Source organism: Cyprinus carpio, chromosome A1 (assembly GCF_018340385.1).
Source record: "Cyprinus carpio isolate SPL01 chromosome A1, ASM1834038v1, whole genome shotgun sequence".
Taxonomy (NCBI): domain Eukaryota; kingdom Metazoa; phylum Chordata; class Actinopteri; order Cypriniformes; family Cyprinidae; genus Cyprinus; species Cyprinus carpio.
In genome coordinates, this window is record NC_056572.1 from 3,242,548 (window position 1) to 3,264,409 (window position 21,862).

Genomic DNA, 21,862 nt, shown 5'->3' on the forward strand with positions numbered 1-21,862 from the left:
CAGAGTTAGATCCAATCCATATTTGTTTCCCTCTCGATGTCTGTGTATTGATCAGGATTCTGTTTCAGGGTGATCGATCACAGGCAGAGAGTGCCCGGCGGTTACTGTAAATAAAGCGAAAATGTATTGTGATAAAAAATGCAGTTATCTCTCAGTGAATTTGGATTGTAAATGCTAACTGTCACAAAATTATAACATTGGCAGCAGTCCTTCATTATGCCTGATTTCAAACATTTTCAAATTCTTGAATAATCAAAGCACCAAAACTGTGCCTAGATTCAAATGAGTTTTCTTCCTTCTTTATCACACTCTGAACCTAGATATATGAATCTAGTTAGCCACCAGTCACGGACGCTTTTGACGCTTTGAAATCCAATCGCAGGAGCCGCGCTTGAGTTACTAGAAGGTGTAAAGCAGTATATATGCATCGTCTTGATTGCATCACTCGGAGTGATTACTAGGCTGTTAACAGTTAACTGCAAGTTGGGGTTGAAATCGATTAAAATATGTGACGATTTTCGGTTAAATCGGTTGAGATGCTAAACAAATCGTGATTCATTTAGGGCTAGGAGATCGATACCTGAAATGTTGTGTCTGAGGGGAACTTACTGTCTTTAGAAAAATTTAGATGGTATTTTTTCTGTTCATCTTGCCCCTGTATAATGCATATTAAAGTTCCATAAGTGCAGCGCTGCTTTGTTATACAGGGTAACCAAGGAAACGCTTTAAGCTCCACCTGCTGAGTGTTCATAAGTGCTTTGTTTACAGCGGTAACCAAGGAACGCTTAAGCTCCACTGCGCCAGTGTTCACTAAGTGCCCTTTGTTTACAGCCAAGGCGTAACCAAGGAAAACGCTTTTAAGCTCCACTGCTGCTGCAGTGTTCCACAAGTGCGGTGTTTTACAGCCGGTAACCAAGGAAGACGCTTTAAGCTCCAACTGCTGCAGTGTTCAAAATTGCTGTGTTTACAGCGGAACAAAGGAGGAAACGCTTTTTAAGCTCCAACCTGCTGCAGTGTCACAAGTGCTTGTTTACAGCGGTAACCCAAGCGAAACCGCTTTAAGCGTCCACCTCTGGCAGAGAGGAAATCGCGCGTCGCGTTCAGTCCTCCTCGTCGGCTGTTTCTGTTTCTGCTTCATGCAAATAGTTTTTAATGTACCTCGTTTCCACAAAACTGAAGTCAAACCCATTCTGTTTTTGCTTTAAATTTAAAGTTATACAATCTAATTGATGATTAAAAACATGCTCATGTTGCATGTACGGCAGCATCTTTGTTATGGATCATGATTAAAATGCAGGAGTGGTTGCCTCTCACTTTTACAATGGCAAGAGCACAGACCAAGATTTATTTTATTTGTGTTACTTATTTTTTAAATTTCAATTGATTTTGTCTTAATTTTACATTTACACCATTACATTATTTAGATTTAGTCATTTAGCAGACTGCTTTAACCCAAAGTCGACTTACACATTGAGGACAAACAGAAAGCAATCAAAACCAACAAAGAACGTGATCAAGTGCTATTTGTATAGGATTATAGTTTTACTTTAATTTCACAAAGAACATGCAGCAGTTTTGTCCAAGCAATATAAGGCACATTTAATTATCATTTGTCTTAAATCATCATTTGGTAAAAACCCAAAGAAAATAATCGAGTTGAGTGAATGTTACCATTCCTCAGTGATGACTAGAATGCCATCTCCTCTGCTCTTGAGTCGTGATAAACAAACTTACAACTTCACAGGCGTTTTTACTTAACCATTAGACATTGTATATAACGGATAATGCAACTGCCACACGATTAACACCTATAGGGGCAAAGTATGGAATTGGCACGCCACACATACAAAACGACCTTGCACTGTCAGTACCTCGTAATCTAGGTGAAAAAATAAGAAGAAAAACAAGCCCGAAGCCCTAAAAGCATTAACGATCTCCTCGAGTCGACTCGTACAAGATGCTCTATCGAACCTTATTCTCTCAGAAGCTCTTCTCTCTTTGATTTTTGGCTTGGTTGCCTCATGCTGGGTTTGTTCTGCACTGGCATCTGTCAGTATCTTCTCTCGAGGTAAGCCAACCTCATCAGTGAGAGATTCCATCTAAAAAAGAAAAGCAATTCAATTAACTCGAATATTTTTAAACAGACAGAGAACACTAGAAGCCTAGGACGTTCAACTGGGGATGAGTGACACAATCAATAACGGCAGAGAGAATAATTAATTTCCAGGTTTGCCTAGTAGAGCCGCGCGTTGTCCGGAGCAGGACCTTCTTTCTTCTCCAAGTCTTCATACCGCTGATCTGTGGCTCGTCTCAGTGTTCTGGCAGATCTATAGTCTGCATCTGAGATCCTCCACCAGCTGCCTCTTCATCGTCACATCCCTCTCTAAAACACCAACCCTGCACATAAACATCAGGGGTTTTCTGTGTTTTACTTCGAGGAAATGTCTCCTTTGTCACGTTAAAAAATTAACAAATGGAAATGAATGAGGTAAACAGAGAAAAACAAATCAAGTGGCAGCAGTATTGTAACCAGATTCCTCCTAAAAGAGTTTAAGCATCGACTACAATCTCTGGCATATAAAGAGTTTGGAATATTGTTAACATTTGAAGTCCGCTGTACACACTGCGCTCCTTGACCAGAAGCTGCTAGTAATGATGAGCAAGGTCCTTTTTAAATAAATATCCTCAAATTGTGCAGCGAGAGAGTGCCCTGAAGCAAACATGGGCACTGAATAAATGTAGAGAGCTTTCTTATTGGAGTGACATTAATTTAAATAAGGCTGGGTGGCCTGGGGAAATGGAGTCAGGTTACTTAACACCGTTAATGAGAAAAAGCCATATTGTGGCGTTCCGCTGTAGAGTGGACAGAGCCTTTTCTCCCTGTTTAACCTGTCAGCCACGCTTCGCTCGTCCTCACCCCACTTTCACCTCCGGCATCCTTCCCAAAGCTCCAGGGGAGCAAATGGCAATTTAGATCTATAACATTTATTTTAGCGGTAAGCTCGGCTAAAAAGAACGCGGACGGTTGATACCGATGACTTAGAGTGAGCTCTCTAAACGCGCTCGAGCGCTGTTCTTGGCATGTGTCTCTTCTGTGCCTATTCTCTAATTTCGATGAATTTTAGATGCGTAATACAGTTTGTAAGTGCTCTTCTTTGCTAGATCACGGATGCGCAGTTTGCAGTAGAAAACCAAAGGAGAAGATACATTGATGATATGTAAAGACCACAGGCGGCACATAACGGCAGCCTTTAATGACTACGGCAGAGACTGCTGCGCCCCGGATATTGACTCAAGGACAGGCAGCATGCTTTGAAATTCACTTTTTTTTGTGAAGGCAGTGCAGCAGATTGTATTTTTTACAGCGTCCTAGACGGTATTTCTTTAAAACAAGCTGCGTGGCGTAAGGCGGCTTCTGATTCACATGTTTTTCACAGAATAGCCCTGAGTTTTAGCCGTCTGATGGACACACGCTGCCACACCACACACACACACACACACACACACACACACCAACCACACTACAAACATAACAAACAAACCCACAACACAACACACACACACACACACACACACCACACCCAACCACACCAACACACTAACAAACACTAAACAAACCAACACACACACACACACACACACTACACACAAACCACACACACAACACACACACAACACTTAACAAACACTAACAAAAAACACACACAACACACACACACACACACACACACACAAACTATCTAAATGGGGATATTCCATAGGCGTAATGGTTTTTATACTGTACAAACTGTATTTTCTATTGCCCTACACCTAACTCTACCCCTTACAGGAAAGTTTCTGCATTTTTACAATTAAAAAAAAAAAAAAACTTTGCTTACTGCAAAAAAATAATACAATTGCAAAAAAATGCAGGATTTGCCTTAATGGCAGATGTTTTTCAAGCAAAGCCTCACTAAATGTGTTATGTATTAAAGCAGCCATTTTTCCCCACTGAGACATCTCGAAACGAGTGACGGGGACAGACAGAAAGAAAGGAAGGAAGTAAAAAGGACAGGGAGGAGGCAAGTGACTGTCAGACGTCTTATGACACGGGCAGGAAATGACACGTCCTCTCACTGTCTCTATCCACAGCCAGCTTCACGGGTCTGGAGATCTAGAGACGCTGCTGGAGTCGGCCGCACGGTGGAATCAGACGCTGCCCACGTGACCCGCAGCACAGGAAAGAGAAAGACTGCAGAAGGGTGAAAGAGAGCATTTACCTCTGGTGCAGCTCCTTCAGCGTCTGATCTCTTTCATCTAACTGAGCCCTCAGGCTCTTGTTAGCAGCCCAGTGTTTGCTCATCTCACTCCCGGCGTTCTGCGGAGAGAAAGAGTCGCACATTTATCCCATCATCTGAGACTCATCCGTCGGATGCTAGATGAGGATCACATCTGTTTCACGCAAATCTACACATGTCCTGTGCTCCTTGGGGTCAGATGGTCTCCACTATGTGAGGCGCATCCCTTTTTTTGGGCCAGAGTCTAACTGAGTGGAGAGAGTATGCATTATGTTTCTCCTTTCATGAAGCTCCTGGAAATGCTAACGGTCTCATAGACTATTCTGTGTTTAACCACAAAGTACATAAACTTCGTTTCCTCATCAAAATCGGCAGAAAAAGTTAAAAATATTTACACTAGTGGTGATATACTTGGAAGTCTTTGAGCAGAAAGAATACCTGTACCGAATTTATGTGTAAAGTATGTTTATCTACATTTGAAGAAAAAAAAGTTTAGCCAGGTTATCCTAGTTCGCCAAATAGGGAAAGCACCTTTTCTGTCTTCTCTTTAGTTAGCAGAAAAGAACTAAAATAAATATAAATAAACATTTTTCTGCGAACACCCACAGTAAGCATTTTGTCTTTGATAGATCAGAATATGGTTAGATAGTGCCTGACCTCTTTTTTTATGAAAGGTTTAAATACAGGTAAGGTTTTGGTCAAATGGAGTAAACTACATGAAAATTCATAATTCATAATTTGTCAAAACAAACAAACAACAAATCCATCATGTTTGGCAATAATTTTGATATTTTTCTGTTAAACTATCAAGACATGTACCAGTCAATATATTCTCAAAGCAAGAAAAACATGAAATCGTTTTGTTTAATGCCATTTCTTCTGTCAAAATGTTAACAGAAATATAACTTTCGCATTGGTCTCTCATTAATGAGAATGACAATTGCATTCCTTCTGGGGTCTGCACCGTGTGTCTTCATCACTGAATCTTCTCTCGTCAGAGGTGTTGCAGACGGGGTGAGATTTGATATACCGTTAGCAGGGTCTAGCATTACTTACGCCCTTCTATCTTTCTGCCGCGTTTGCTCTGTTTTACCTGTGGCACATGTGTTTCCTCCGCGTGTGAATGCGGGGGTATCCCCAATTCTGGAAAGCCCTGACCTACAGCTCGAGTTTGTAGGATGCCAGTTTATTCTGAGCAGGTGAAATGATGGGATATTTGATGTGCAACCTCGGCCCTTTATCTTTTGAAAGAAACGGGGGACGCGTTTATGTTAGCACACAACCTGACTGCACATACCACAAACTCAACACACACCTCGCTGTCTCCTCGACATGAACTCGACCACCGAGACCTATATCAACAACTTAAAGAGCCGTGCCGCAGCATCCCATATTTCAATTTGCTGATATTATAGACCAAAAACTTCAAAGGCATAAAAAAGTAGAAAAAGGACAGAGAAAAAATTAAGGGGAAGGTGAAAACATACTTCAAAATGGAGAAACTCAAACTTTTATATTTCAACGCGGGGGTTGGAACTTTTGTTTTGCAGTTTGAGCTGTTTTGTTTGGTTTGTTCTGGCCATCAGATCCAGCAGCAGTCTCCACACGCTTCATTTATGAACATATAGAGCAGGGTTCTCCAAACTCGCTTCCTCCTGGAGAGCTAACTGGCCCTGCAGAACTTCAGCGCCAACCCTGCTTCCACACCTGTACTGTAATCATCAAGCAGCCCTGAACAACCTTTGGATTAGCTAAGCTTCCATGGTTGTGTGTTTCTCGATTGGAAACTGCTGAAAAACCTGATATAGACAGTCTCGATTCACATAACTACCACATAACACGAGGTCGACTCAGAGCGGTCACTCTCTCTTGTTCTTTCAGAGCCCATACACCCGAGTGTTTACAGTACCAGGGTAGCACCCGTCAACCCCTGATAGTATATATAGCCTCTGTGTAAAAATGACCATTTGTTAATAATTTTGATATTAACAAGTCCTCGTGATCACAACCCTTTTTCCTTTAAACAGGCTTTTTAAACATTATTTTATTGGCAAAATCCAGTTTTTTGACAACACACTGATGCCGATTAACGCGTAAATAAACCAACGTTAATAACACCAAAATACCCAACACACCACCAAAACACCAAAAAACACACACCCACCCAACACCCAACACCAACCACCATAACCCCCCCCCACCACCAACCAAACAAACATCAACACACAACAACACAAACACCACACACACAAAACCAACAACCCACCCCACAGACAACAACCCCGACCACAAACACACCCAAAACAAAAAAACATTTATATAACTTTTGTTAAAAAAAAAAAAAAAACAAAAACACCCACAACACCAACCAAACCCAACACCAACAACCACCCCCACCCAAACCAAAAACACCGGCACCACACATCCCACCACCCAAAACCCAACAACCCCCCCACCGACACCACAACCCCAACTACCCAACAGACAACACCCCCTAATACAGCAAACCATCCCAAACACAACCCAACACAACAACACTCCACCCCCCCCCACCTCAACACTAATGCTCTCAACTCACGCATGCCACTCGCATTATTTTTTCAACAATACCACAGCTCAGCACCAGTTAAACCCAACACGTTTGACATTGTTGCAAAATACCAAACATACTAGATACACCTGGCGATCCCCCCAAACATAATTTGTTCACACACCCACAAGCCTACTAAACCACAGTCCACACATTGACCCGCGTCCGCGACACAAGTAACAATACTAACAAAGTTAATACATAAGATTACACAACCAACCGACCCACACCCGACAGGAGCCACAGCCAGGAAAACCCCCACAAAAACACTAACAACCCTGGGGGTGGTCAGCACAGACCCCCACAACCAAATTGGTCCGGTTTAATAAACAAGAGCACCCCCAACGGATAGGGACCTGCAGTGGGAAAAAGAGGCCTCGTTGCAATACCAAATCACGTAGGGTGCGCCAAAACCCAACTAGCTCCAAGCCACTACCCCAACCTACACCAATCCCCGACCCCCAACCACACACTACTCACCACAACTCTACCACCCAACCCCCAAAAATCCAATGACCAACAGTCACCAGGTAGGATACACCATAAATATCAACTATACCTCCCAACCACCACGACAAGGCACAACAACTGACCAAACTAGTTTTCTTGGGTTACTTGTTAAGAATTAAGGATCATTTTATATAGCTCAACACCAACACCAGCAACTGCTGCCACAAACGCTGCTTTATCGGCATTAAGGCAAGATGACATTACAATGGAGACCAATCATGCCCAATATCAAATCTGTTTGAGGTCTTAACCCATAGAGGGGGCCATTTTAAAACACGTGCATGTTGCAATCGTGTGAGTTTCCTCGCCCACACTGTGTATCTCTGAAAAGCTGAGCAGCTAGGGCCAAGTGCCTCGCGCCCTAAAGAAACATCACAAGCATACACACACGTAACTGAAGACAACTAAGTCAATACACAACAAGAGTGCTGTTCGGAGAATGTCGCCGCGATAGTTTATGACAACAGTCATATGCAATTCATCAGGGGGGGCCTCGGTGGACCAAATACGTAATCATTTCTAACTAACTGCAAACCAAATCGGACGACAAGGGAATGCATCATGTGGAACTCTGTTCTTCCACTCTGAAAGACACACGATGGTTTGTTGGGGTACACAACACGGCACCACAGACACACACACAGCAAACCGCCCACACCCACCACACACTATCACAACACCACACACACAACACACACACAACACACACCAAGTCCATCTGCTGCCAATGACTGCCGCTAAGCAAGATTGGTAAATTGTTGTGCCCCCCTTCCTCAAATATTATGGAAGTAAAGAAAGAAAAAAAAAACTACTATAGGTTGTGCCCCCATTTTAATAAAATATAAATGTAATAAATAAATAAATTGTATTATTTACAAATTACAATTGTATCTCTATAGTTACCTATGGCTATGACTTTATTAATACAGTTGTCTGACTGATTTTATAGTCTCAAGCATTCAGAAATCACGCAAAAGAAAATTAAGCAGTTTTACTACGATAAAACCATGGTTTATTTTTGTAAGGGTTGTGATCTCCACATGTTTTTTGTTGAAGAAGTTACAGGGGCTGTGTCATCTATAGCACAAAGCAGGCCAAAAATAAAGATTAAATGAATATTTGAATTAAATGTTTGGCCAGTAGCCTAAACAAGGATTAGACTGTCCTGTAAGTGTAGCAGCAGCAATCACCAGGCCTTTGGTTCCCTTTGCAGACATTTGTAATAACATTTAATTTAATTGTTTATTTTGTATTAGCCTACATTATGTATTTTAACAGTGTTATTCACCTCATTATTCCCTTTTTTTCATATAATGCATTTTACACAAAAATCTTAATACTTTGTAATACTTTGTAAATTATTATTTGAAATAACAAAACCATGGTTAATTTGCGGTTACCATGGCTACAAGAATTATGATTTTTGTTTTTTTTTTCATGTTAAAACCATGACTAATTTTCATAAGGGAACATGGAACTCAGAGAGAATATTAGATGCGTTGGTGGTTTTTATTAGAGTGACCAGCCAAAGAAGTTTCACAGAATTATGAATGTGCCTGAAAATGATGCACGGGCTTCGTTTTCAACTTTTTTATTTTTTTTTCCTCTCTCTGCAGGATTGCTGATGTCTTTTCATGGGCATAGTTGTCCATCCATCAATTAAGGATCTTTGCTCAGCAGCAAACGTGAGGGTGGAGCGGTCCGCGCGTGGATTGGGAATGGCCTGTTAATTGTCTTTTTTTTTGGATCAAATGGATGGTACCCTCCTGGAGTTGGTGCCCTACGTAAACTGTGTACTCAGGAGCGATGGTACTGACACCCCCCCCCCACACACACACACCACTCATACACACACACACACACGGCACGCACGCACGCACGCACCGCACGCACCAACACCACACCACACACACACACACACACACCCAACAAACACTAACCCACTTGTGGAACATCTCAAACACCATTCATGCGACTGCTGATATCTGGTTTCTGTCCTTTGATTAGAGCATTTTCTATCTCTCTCACTCTCTGTTTAGGTTTGTGCTAATGAAAGACACGCCGGCAGCACACAGAGAGGCACTGATGGTGTTTCCAGTAATCTGAGGGTTTATAAATGACCCTACGCTGGAGGATCATGTGGCTTTCTGTCCACATCCAGACGCATCCTCTGGCCCTCCTTAAGCAGTCTTATACAGCACAGGATTTTAAACGCCTTGATGCCAAGGACCTCAAGAGAGACTCACTTCCTAAAATATAAAGGTATACATTTCACCAAACGTGTAAATATAAAAATATACATTTTTTTAAATCTAATTATATATATATATATTGTGAAAAATGAGAAGTGTGATATTATAAAGACAAATTTTTTTTAAAAAATATTATGTCATTTCAGATCATTTATATTGTCACTGTACTAAAGTAAAAAATTATGAAAACTGAAGATCATGAAGTAAGCTGTATAAGCATTTAGAATAAAAACGTAAGTTATTATTTATTAATCTTTAAACCAGGGATGTCAGAATGATAAATAATATAAAATTAGTATAATATAAAATAATCATTGTGCTACACATATTTAATTCATATCTATAATAAGTTAACACATGAGAGTCCTGGAAACGCACTTTAGTGAAATGCAGCAGTCTTTCTCTCAAACTGAGCGTGGGGCCCGAGAAGCCTTTGTTTGAGCGGTTGAGCAGACGGCTTCCACAGATCACTGATTTACCACCAGTCAGTCACCTGGAGCAGGTAAATTAAACCTGTCGTTTGTTAGAATCCAGTCACACTCGCCTCTCTCCCGGCAACTCGGACGAGATGCGGGAGGTTAGTTTGGCTTGAAGGCCACAGCCCTGGAAAGCCTCGTCAGAAGAGAAGTTCCAATCCTGAGGTAACTCACCCTTCCTAAAAGACGGCACACGACTACACCTGCAAATTACGCGATATTACAGGCGCTGCCTGTCAAACGGGCTGATAGGGAGAGCTTTCTGGCACACTGCGGATTAATCCCCAGCGCCGTGGATTAATCTGGAACGCCTGTGAGGTGTGATACAGCCTTCTTCAGCAGAAAGCTGACCTGAACAATGTCAACCTCGTCAAGTGCATCTCCTCTGTCAGGAGCTCAGATTCACAGAGCAGCACTTCTGTCACCTGCATGCACCATGCGCTCCATAAAATAAAAGCATGTTAATTCTTCATTTAAGAAAGGAAGGAGTGAGAAGCGAGGGAAAGTAGAAACGCAGCGGGAAGCTCCACAGCAAATACAGTGTGACTGACTGATGAAAGCGTCACCACTGTTGAGCACGTGTTCCACCTCTAGAGAGAAATCGGCACCCCTACCTAACACACACCACACACACAGACACACACACACACACACACACACGCTGGAGCAGATGTACTACCAGGTGCTGCTACAAAACAAACCACCAGCCGCAGCACACGTAGGGAAGTGAGAAGCCATTCAACTCATCTAATATAAGCATCACACAGTCTGCAATAAGACATCCATTCTCTGCTAATACTGCATATGACATCCGTGTGTGTGTGTGTGTGTGTGTGTGATCACTACACGAGCGCCGTGACACTTCAGCTCCACTACAGCAGCACTACTCTGCTTCTGCCTTTAACTGAACTTGGCCATTTATCACAGGAGCTTTGTCTTTTCTGCCTAGACAATATAATGAGAGAGAGAGAGAGAGAGAGAGAGAGAGAGAGAGAGAGAGAGAGAGAGAGAGAGAGACATTAAAATGAGCAAAATAAAGGATCGATAGCGGAGCACAAAGGGCACAGGGATCAATGTGAGATGAGAGCAGTGTGACACCCGACACGAACGCTAATACTGACCAAACACACATGCTGTAAAAAATAAAAAAACACACACACACACACACACACACACACAGAGAGACAAGAGAGAATTTGCAAATGAATAAAAATAATGTGCTTTATCTTACTGAGGAACTGATAGTAGAACTGTTCAACACTGATGCAATTTCTGCTACAATTACACAAGACACATTTTGTGAGATTATTATTATGCATACTGTTATAATGACATTCAGATTGCGAGTGTGGTTTCGCCTTTATGCGGCAGCTCGAGTAACTCACATTTTATACACAATATTGCATTACTTGGTCATTTTTTGCCGACAGTGTACCAGTAAAATATGTTCTAACAAAAAGTTAAAGCAGAATCAACTGTTGTGTGAAAGAGAGCAACACACAGTTGTGGTTTTTCATTTCTGAATGAATCTGTGTATTTGAACAAAGTCTGTGACGTTCTGATGACACACACAGTGTAACAATGTAACCTGCGGATCACTGATCTGCTTATTATCTGACAAAAGGCTATAGTCAAATATTTTCCATTTTTATCTGCCAACCGGTGTTGACCTACAGAGAATGAATATGAATGAATTTTCTGTTGTTTGAAGTTGTTTTTTCCTTTCATTTTTCTCTTCTTTTTCTATGCTTTGCACTGTAAGTCCATGATTATATGTTATAGAATATAATATGTTATCATACTGCTCTTTTTTAGTCTTTTTTCTATTTTCTATTCTATAGACATTTTGCAAAACTGGTGCAGTGGAGACAGAGCTCTGTTGGAGCAAGAGTAAAAAACAAAAAATAACAAAACAGCAGAATCAACCATTGCATGTCACTGAGTAACTAGTTGTTTTTTCGTTTCTGAATCATTGTATTTTAACAAACCGGTTGAGTCAATTATTCAATGACTCTCTCATAATAATAAAATGACAACTGGAGAGACCTGTGGGACAGCGTCAGGGACGAATACACAGCACCGCTGCACAGAATAAGAATCTGGAATGCTTCAGATGCAAAAAAAAGTGAGTTGAAGAGTCCCAGAGCTGTAGAAGATTTCCTTGGTTTCCAAACTACTGTTTTAACACTCCAGATAAAGATGCTTAACACTCCATGCACTGGTTCTGTTTGGACAACAGATATAATAACACTGACAATCATCAGAATGACAAAATCTAAACGAAGAAACACTATATTTGCAGAGGGCATCTCTACACATTTATGACGTTATTCTGTAACTAAAGTGTCCATGAGACGCATTCAGCTCAACATGGTTGATCATCCTAACGTAGACTAAACTAGCTTTTACTAGACTACTGATATCTCAAGTGAATGATTTATATTTAACATGTCAAAAGTACTTCCCATTTATTTAGGTGTTAGGGTTTTTTTTTTGTGGACAAAATTGCTCTCTCTTATTTCCCCCACAGAACATCTGGAGGAGTGTTTTACTCTAATACTTCAATCTAGAATAACAGGCAGAGCACACAGCGAGGTGAACTCATGAATATTCACATCCACAGGCGCAGAGCTGCTGTTAAACCCCCTGAACTCCAGCTGATGGTGTGAGCCAGGCCTGCAGGGTTTTACCACGGTAAGATCAACATGTACCTCACTGCCTCCTCTCTGTTTATCTGCTGCACTTTCTCAGGCCCATACATCCAGAGTCACCCCAAAAACACCACCCAAACATTATGAGACATCTAGACAACTAATCTTTCCGTCAGTACTAGTGCTGGGAAAAATAACATTTTATATTTAGTGATAGTTCCTGTTTAACCCATTACAAGTAATTAATGAAATGAATGACCATCTGTTTTTTTATTTTTTATTTATTTAGTTATTTTTATTATTCCTAAAGTAGTTATTCTATTATCCTGCATATCCTTTAGTTAACGTTATAGTATCTTCAGATATTTTAATTAAATTACTTAAAGCTGTTACCATATTTTTAAAGTTCTGTAATTGTTAATAAATGATAAATAAAAACAATCTGATCATTTGCAATTTAGGCCTGGCTTTCAATTATACTTTGCTTATTTGTGGCTGAACTGCACTCTGTAGATTTTACATATAGTGGCCTTCATTTCATATTTACATATTAAACAAATAAATATATGTCTATGTTGTTGTTTTGTTGTGTTGAAGTCTTTTTTTTCCACATCAATTTGGAGATTCAATTTATATTTATATGGTCAGGATTACAAAATAATGGCCAGGTGCAAGTTATTATGATTAATTACAAAAACACAAGAAGTCGATCTACTGTCAGTCCTGAAGCAGATAATGTGTGAACTGCTTTAACAGACTGTTTGAGGACTGTTTGAGGTGAGCTGAGCAGGAGTGTCTGCTTCCTCTCCTGGTGTTTTCTTCACTCTACAGAATTCAGAAGTCGGTCTGTTGATGTAAAGTTCTCTTACAGAAAAACATTCTTACACAAGCCAAAGAGGGGGGAAAAGACAAAAATCTGAAATGAACATGGACTACACACACAGTCATGTTCACTACACTACTGTGATTTTCATCAGCTAATCAGACAAGAGAATCAAATCTGGACACTGCAGCTCTGGCCAATTAAAGCATGTGATCACACTGCAGGGCAGCAGGGGGCAGCGAGAGGGGCACTCAACCCACTGCCCTCTCACCACCACATTAATAATGCAGCATTCAGAGTCCAACAAACAAACAATCATGTATCACACACACACACACGCGCACGCACGCACACACACACTCACACACACACACACACACACACACACACACACACACACACACATGTTAGCAATATTAACTAACAACATGTAATTTTACTATAGGGTTATGGTTAACACACTGTACTAGTAAGTACATATATAACTAGGGCAACAAAAATCAAGTGTCTTGTAATGGCATTATTGCTGTTTGATGCAATTGGGTGCGAGAAATGACACAACCTTGTCACTAGTGAATCTGTTGACTGTATACTCAACATACTGACATGTAGTGAAATAACACACTATTTCCATTTTAGCAAAAAACATAATTCTGAAATAACGGAGTACTACATAAGCACTAAAAGTCATTTTTGTGTAACAACCTTAGTTTTTCTGGAGCTCGATGGGCTAGCAGAACATCAACTTTCCCGGCTGTCATAGAACTGCTGACTTCTTGTGTGGATAATGGTATCTTATTGCACCAAGATAGACAACTGGAGACTATTCCATCGCATGCATTGAGAGTGTTAATTAGCAGAAAAACTTCAAACACCCGCGTGTAACTCAAAACCCTCTCACACGAGAGACCAGATCTGGAAAGGTTCACAGCATGTTAGGAGTGGCACATTTGGATGAAATAAATTGAACTGGTCTCACTGGAAATCATCCTACATCCGTCATGCCATAACCCCCTGGATGCAGAAGGTAACATAAAACTTTCCATGAAATAATTACTGAGGATTTTGCAGGAAAACAATTGTTTTTTGTTGTTTTAAACCAGCTTGAGGACATATGGTAGGAGGACGACAGAAGCGGTGCAAAATGTTATCCTGCTCAATTAGAAGCAAGTATAGGACGAGGAGGAGAGAAGGGAACCACGAGCTGTCCGGGAACAACTCGATCGATTGGCCAGGGATCGCCTGGGACGCCTCCCCCGTCAGGGATTGAATACGCAATAGGAATCACAAAATGAAATTAACCTGCCAAACTGTCAATTTCGGGGCTACATGACGTCGGGACAAAATGGCGAGGGCATTCGTTTACAGCGGCTGCCGCCGCCGGTCAGGATCCGCGCACGAAGAGCCTGGCTCTTGTTCAAATCGGCTGCTCATAGGTGGCTAATTCTACATGCAAATTTTCAGTCAATAAGCTCATACGCAAAGACCTCCCAGGATAATTCAAAGGATCTGATTTTTTTCCTCTTCTGCCCCCCTCGTCTTGCCTCTTTTTTTCTCTTTTGAATACCAACTAGAGACCGAAGCTGGGATTCAATCAGCCGTTTGCTTGTGTTTTTTGCATATGCGTAGCCGTCCCTACAGTCCAGAAAAATACTGAGGACGTGTGAGAGAGGAAAAGCGGGATGAGAGACACGAGAGTATGGAGACCAAGCGTAGTGAAAGAGAGGGGGAAGAAACCTGTCTGCGCTCATGTCCTCCCAGTCGTCCTTGGTGACTGGTCCATGGCACTGCAGCACGTTCAAGCCGCACACAGTCTCCCACTGGAAGCCTACTCCGGACTGATCCTGTGGTTTAGCCCCGAAGAGCCGGCTTTAGCTTGTTGAGACGCACCTATCAGTGGAAAAATGGAATCTCGCTCTGTCACAAAGTGACGCCACACGATTCCTGGCAGGAGACGTTGACAGTTTGTGTCTGGCATGGCCAGCAGCTTCTCGTGGCCTACTTCGCCCTTCTCTCAAAGCTTCCTCTCTGGCGCAGTCCTCTTTTTGCCCGCCTCCTTCCATTCCTTCAGAAGCCCAACTCTGTGCTGCAGGATTCTGTCCCAGGCTCCCCAGCCCACGCCAGCGCCGTTGCTCTTCTCGCCAAGCGCAAGAATCTCGCTCTCCAGAGAGACCCTTTCGACACTGTAAACGCTCTCTCTCTGTGGGAGCACGAGCACAGTTAATTATCACCTCATCGTTCGTGATTTGCGCTTTAAACATCTCAACCTTGGCCTTTACGGAGAGGGAGGCTCTGTTCTGGGGCAGGCGAGCAAGCACTCTGTGATTCCCCCCAAATTTGTACTCAATCATCCATGGCTAACAATAAAAGACCCTCCCCCATTTAAGGCAGCTTGGTCCAATCCTGGTGGAGGGTGTGAAAGAGAGGAGGGATGCCTGCTGGGGTGTATTTGCCCCCAGGCAAAATCACTGCCCTTTTAATTTAGCACTCTCGCACCGCGCTCCGACCGCGACGCCGCACCACCTTTCAAACACACATTAGGCCCCTTTACGGCTGGCTGACAACCACTACACTCGCCCTCGCCCCCCTCCCACAACTCCATCAAAAAATTATTTCATTTTAATTGCGTTTGCAAGAGCACATAAAACAGCAGTCTGCCCCTGTGGGTTATTAAGTTTAACATGGTGCTTGTCAATTCGGTAATAAAGGCGATGACAGCCCCCATTACACGACCATATGGCAGCTGCTGGCACCACTCACAATGCCATCATCTGCTCCGAATTATTCCACAAAACCATTTCATTCCTCTGCTCAGAACGCGCTCCCCCTCAGTCCTCAGCAGCCCCCTCCAGCAAGAACAAGCTAAATGTTGCTTTAGGGGAAGTCAAGTGCTTTCGAATAGAGCGTGAGCTTGATTTGCTCAGGCTAAATACTAATGACAAATGATTTGCTTGTGTGTTAAATGAGTGACGGGCGCCCGCTGTCAAAACACCAGCGGAGCCAGCAAATGCAAACAGAGTCGTTTTAGTTTCATCCAAATGAGTCTTCAGGGTGTTTCAGGGCTTAAATCAGCGATCCATATCACAGGAAGACAGGTGGTTCTTACTGCTGCTGTACTTTAGCACATTAGAGGTTGTTTTTTGTTTTTGTATTTTGCATGACCTCCATCCAGTTTCAGACCACCGAGCTCTGCATTTAACCTACTTGCATTGGTTTTCAACAGTTATGCACTGGAATTAAAATTCTTGCCCAAAACCAACATTTTAAATTATACTTTAAAATCACTAAAACAATTTTTTTATTTTTTACAGTTTTTGGATTGCACTTGTTCCTCCTTCAGGTGGCGTTACTACCAAGCGCCTGACAACATTTACATGAATAGTTGTAATAGATTTACTTTCGGCCAATATACACACATTTTTTATCCTGTAAAGGGCTTAGGAAAACTCAAGAGGACATGTGTGTATTTTTTCATTTCTAAAGGAAAGGTGGTGTTTTCGGGGTGTAGTGCTCAAGCACGCGGTAAATGCTCTTGGATTCATGGACTTTCATGCGTTTTGCAAAACAATCTGTGCCAAATTTTGGTGTATCCCCATTTTTCGCATCAATAAACTAGTTGTTTCATTGGCATCTTAACACTTTATAATGTTTATGCTTGTTAAGTGGTGATGTTTTTATAAGAAATATTTTTTCTGTGTTCAGTAAAGAATAGGAAAACAGCAGTTTATGAGCACTGTGTCTTCATATCACACAAAAACTCTCAGTGTACACTTCTATACTTCAAGCTCCACAGCATCCCAACACCAATATTTTAATGATTCATAAAAGCTACATCACTGTCTGGCAATCTGATTAGGCTTGGGAGATAAAGGGTCACCATTTTTTCTGTAGCATGTACGGCACACCATACTAACATAGTTGTTTCGTTTCTTTGCTTTTGTGTGACGTCAGACATAAAGCATTAGTTCAAAACCCAAAATGAAGAAATCCTGTCATTATTTACTAATCTTGTAACAAAACACTATTGACAGTCAGTGGCTGTGTTTTGGATACCAACATCTGTCAGATTATCTTCTTTTGTGTTTAACAGCTGAAAAGAGATACTCACAGAGGTTTGGAACAACTTGAATTTTTCATTTTTGGGTGAAACACCCCACTTTAACACAGCAGACTGCTTTTATTCAGTAAATCCTGACGGACTAACAACATGTTTATACTTCCATTTATTAATCTGTGCTAATGCTAATCTACAGTATACATATGCTAATTGACCTCTGGTATACCACACTTTAAATTGTACACATTTAAACTAGTTTTATGAACTAACAATGTACATAGATGGCCTAGATTATAAAATGCTCATTAAGTTTGTGTTTGCATGCACAGTTTTGATTGATGGGTTTTTATGCAGTCATTCACCTGGTGTATGACTGACAATTATATCGTTTCAATATTTGAAAGATTCATGGAGACGTGACATAACACATCTGTCTTGTGGAGGACAAATTATCACTTTAGTTTGAATTAAAACGGAATTTTGAAAGACACAAGTGTTTATGATAGTTATGCATTAACTAATGTTACTGTTACCTCTGACTTCTTCTACATTTTATGTCTGCAAATAATAGTATGTGGTTCTGCGCATGATGCAAGGAACTGACCTTCACATTAACTCAGCTAAAGGCTGATTCCATTAAATAAAATAAAGAAATTATAACTAGCAGACAGCCAGTGTTAGACTGGTAGACCTTCTTAAAAGTCTGTTGCCGCCTCCGTCTTGATGCGGGGGGTCTGCTCCTCCTCCTCCTGGAACAGAAGCTCGCTGCTGAAAGAATAACACCCCATACTGTCACCCTGACAGCCACTTTCCCTGTTCAAATCAATTATCATTAATGACACATCATTTCTCGTCTTTTTCAAAGCTCCATTCAGCTGATTGAGCTCATAAAGAGGCTTTTTTATAGACCCATAACCACAAATCAAACCCTCTGACCTGAAGCAATCGCACAGGTTACTGTAGAGTAATACAGATTAACTCTGATGGTGATTCTCCATGTACTGCACGATGGAGTCTGTGTTCTCGACTTCACGGCAGGAACATTGTTGCTATGCTTGTTTAAAGATGGGGAAAATAAACACATTTGCAGAGCAGACATTTCTGCCGCCCTCGGGTTAATAAAAGTTTCATGGTGAATGTGGATGCTTATTTGTCGAATGAGAATGTTGTGAAATATTTACAGTCAGTTTTTTTTTTTTTTTTTTTTTCTCCTGAGCTGACCTTTGGACAGTAAGAAGAATAATAATAATAAAAACAACTATTCACCTATTCACTTTTTGTGCATGCTCTCTCTCTCTCTCTCTCTCTTCTCTCTCACACACAATACACACACACACACACCAAACACACACACAACACACTCACCTCACTCGTACCTGTCATACTGTGCTGCTAACATAACATGGAAAAAATAACATTTAAAAAACATTTTAACAAATAACAATTCCCAATAACATGGAAAAAAATATATAATTTTAATTAAAAATGTATATTTTTTTTATTATTATCTGCTTTTATTTATTATTATGATCTGCTCAATTTCACAAACACAAAAGTTCCAATCAAAGCCCACAGCAGAATTGTTGCTTTCCGCCACCATCTGGAGGATTTAGTTTTTAACAATATTTATAGTTTAGTTTATAATATTTATACTTTAATATAGTTTTAGAGTATTATTTAATTTTTTTCATACCCATTTTATTATCATTATTTTTCATCAAACCCTAAAGCTGAAAAACATTCAAATAAATAGAATATATGTGCTGGGTTCTGTGTGGCTGTATGCAGCAGGCACAATGCAAACTAAAAAAATACAGAATAGCCAAACACTGTGTGGTAATAAAACTGGTCTTTAAAATAACTACCACTTCCTCACGTCACAGGCATTGGTTTAGGTAGGAATGCTACCAACTTTTCTGCCAACTTTCAGAAATGTCCCTACCAAGATTTGGCCAATTTTTCCCCAAAGAAGGGTGTCTATACACTAGAGATCGCTCTGCTGGAGCGTTTGAAACGGATAGGAATGTACAAGCTCTTTCTGAGGCTGCAAAGAGCCATGTGAGTTTGAAATCAGTTGGGGAATACAGCAAATTGGATTTTCCGAAAAGCACATCTGGACCCACCTCTCTCAAATTCTCAAGGGTTAATGGTCATGTCATAATTTTATTTCGTGATTTCACTGGAACAGGAAGCGGATGAAAGATGAAAGTGTGTGGAAGAGCACCATGACCCCTGAGCCACTGAGAAAACACTAAACCAGGTGAAATCATCTCAGATATCAGGAGCAGGGACAGGCCGACAACTACAACTAGAAACAATAGTGTTTGTTGATTGACAAAAAAATAAATTATTAATTAAAAAAAGCTGAAATAAAATACAATTATTAGATTAGAACTCAAACAAAAATTTGAAATGATGCCAATTAACTGAAACAAAGTAAGTTTTATTTACTTATTATTACATCATTATTTACTCAACCTGGGTCATTTTCTTTCTTCTGCAAAACACAAAAGAAACAATTCAGAATTTTGTAAAATTTTGTTAACGAGCCGCTTTAGTTTCCACTGACTTACATCGTATGAAAGAACAAAAAACACTGAAAACATTTACTAAAACATCCTTTTTTAATGTTCCACAGAAGAAAGAAAGGCACACAGGTTGCAAACAACATGAGGAAAATAATTTACAAATTTTTTTTGAGGTGAAAGATAAAGTACTAAAATTATTCAAACTACAAAGCTGAAAAAAAAAAATCTAAATATAAATATAAAAAACCCAAAATAAATAAAAAGGACAAAAGTGTAACAAAATTAATACAACTTAAAATTAAAATGAAAACTAAATATTTAAAACTAAAGGCTAATTCAAAATATTAATAAATACTATAGCAGTAAATAACATAACACTGGTCAATAGTCAGATTCTCTCTCTCTCTCTCTCTCTTCGGCTCTCTCTCTCTCTCTCTCACACACACACACCACACACACACACACACACACACTTGTGAACCATAACAAATAATCACATGCTTCACTGAGTGTTAAAAGAGTTCTCACCCAGTTTTATTAACAATATCAAATTGTTTAATTGGATTTCACTTGTTGTTTTCTTAATTTCTCTCCCCAAAGAGAGTGATACCAAACCTTTTGTTCACTTTTTCTTTACTACCGATCCCTATCCACAGAATTTACTGAAGGGCTAGTAAAGACAGCAGTAATGCTCCAGTTAATGCAAACTCTCACATATATTTCTCTGTTCGCTCGTGCTGGAGACGAGATGCATGACAGCTGTACAAGTCCATCACAAAGAACATCCAGATGCTATCCAAGTATGAAACGCATGCAAAGGATGCCATAATGTAACAACTGAGCCTGTTGTGTGTGTGTGCAATCGGTTTCTTTCTGTCAAAGTGTGCTAAGCCACTGCTTTTGAAACGTCCTCTTTTACCTCTAAACTGATTCAACTATGACACCATCCAAATCTCTCCCCTTACTGAGATGGAGATATAAAAAGAAACCCCCGCTAATTAAATAGCTCTTAATTCGCCAAGAAATCAAAGTGCTAAATGACAAGAAACATAAAACCCCTGGCTGGGGTGTGAGGATTTCTATTCACCTAGCCTGGGAGGGATTGGGGTGGGGTGCAGGGGGATGTCGACAGACAAGCAGCGAATCTAAACCCAATTAAGAACCACCAATTAGCTGTATGCGTTCTGGAGACTAATTAAAAGGGGCAAAAAGAGGCACTTTCAAGTTATTATTAGGACCCAAAAGAAGCCTGCTGAGGATCGGAGCAGGTCCCGGTGAGACACCCGCACCTGAAACACACACCTAGCTCCCTCCCATCAGTTCCAGAGCAGCGCTGCAAGAACCATCGCAGAGTAACTTCTAGCAAAGAACTCTGGGTAATACTCCAGTTGTAACACAACAAGGGACCTAGTTTATATATATATATATATGAGCAATATCACTCGAGTATGAGAGCGATACCGGCTCTATAATCAGCACGGCTGTGATTAGGCCAGAGGCATGAGGGCCGGATTCTGAACTATAGAGCCAATATCGACTCTCATACTCGAGAAATATTGTGTTTATACAACAGTTCGATGGCACATGTGTAAATATAAAAGAAAAACAACAATGGTGTGTCTTTAAAAACTCTTTTGTGAGGAACTAGTTCATTCCGCCACATATTCAAATCTCAGTTCGCCAGTTTAACAGCTGAGC

General features: G+C 40.7%; 1 long non-coding RNA gene across 1 annotated transcript in view; it reads right to left on the reverse strand.

The window, feature by feature from the left end:
* Positions 1 to 2,291: 2,291 nt before the first annotated feature.
* LOC122146719 overlaps positions 2,292 to 21,862 on the reverse strand; it is a 28,469-nt gene continuing 8,898 nt past the window's right edge. Inside the window, exons 3-4 of the long non-coding RNA XR_006161239.1 lie at positions 4,260 to 4,357; positions 2,292 to 2,397 (exon numbers count right to left, since the gene is read on the reverse strand). This is a non-coding gene — a long non-coding RNA (uncharacterized LOC122146719). The remainder of the gene's footprint in view (positions 2,398 to 4,259; positions 4,358 to 21,862) is intronic.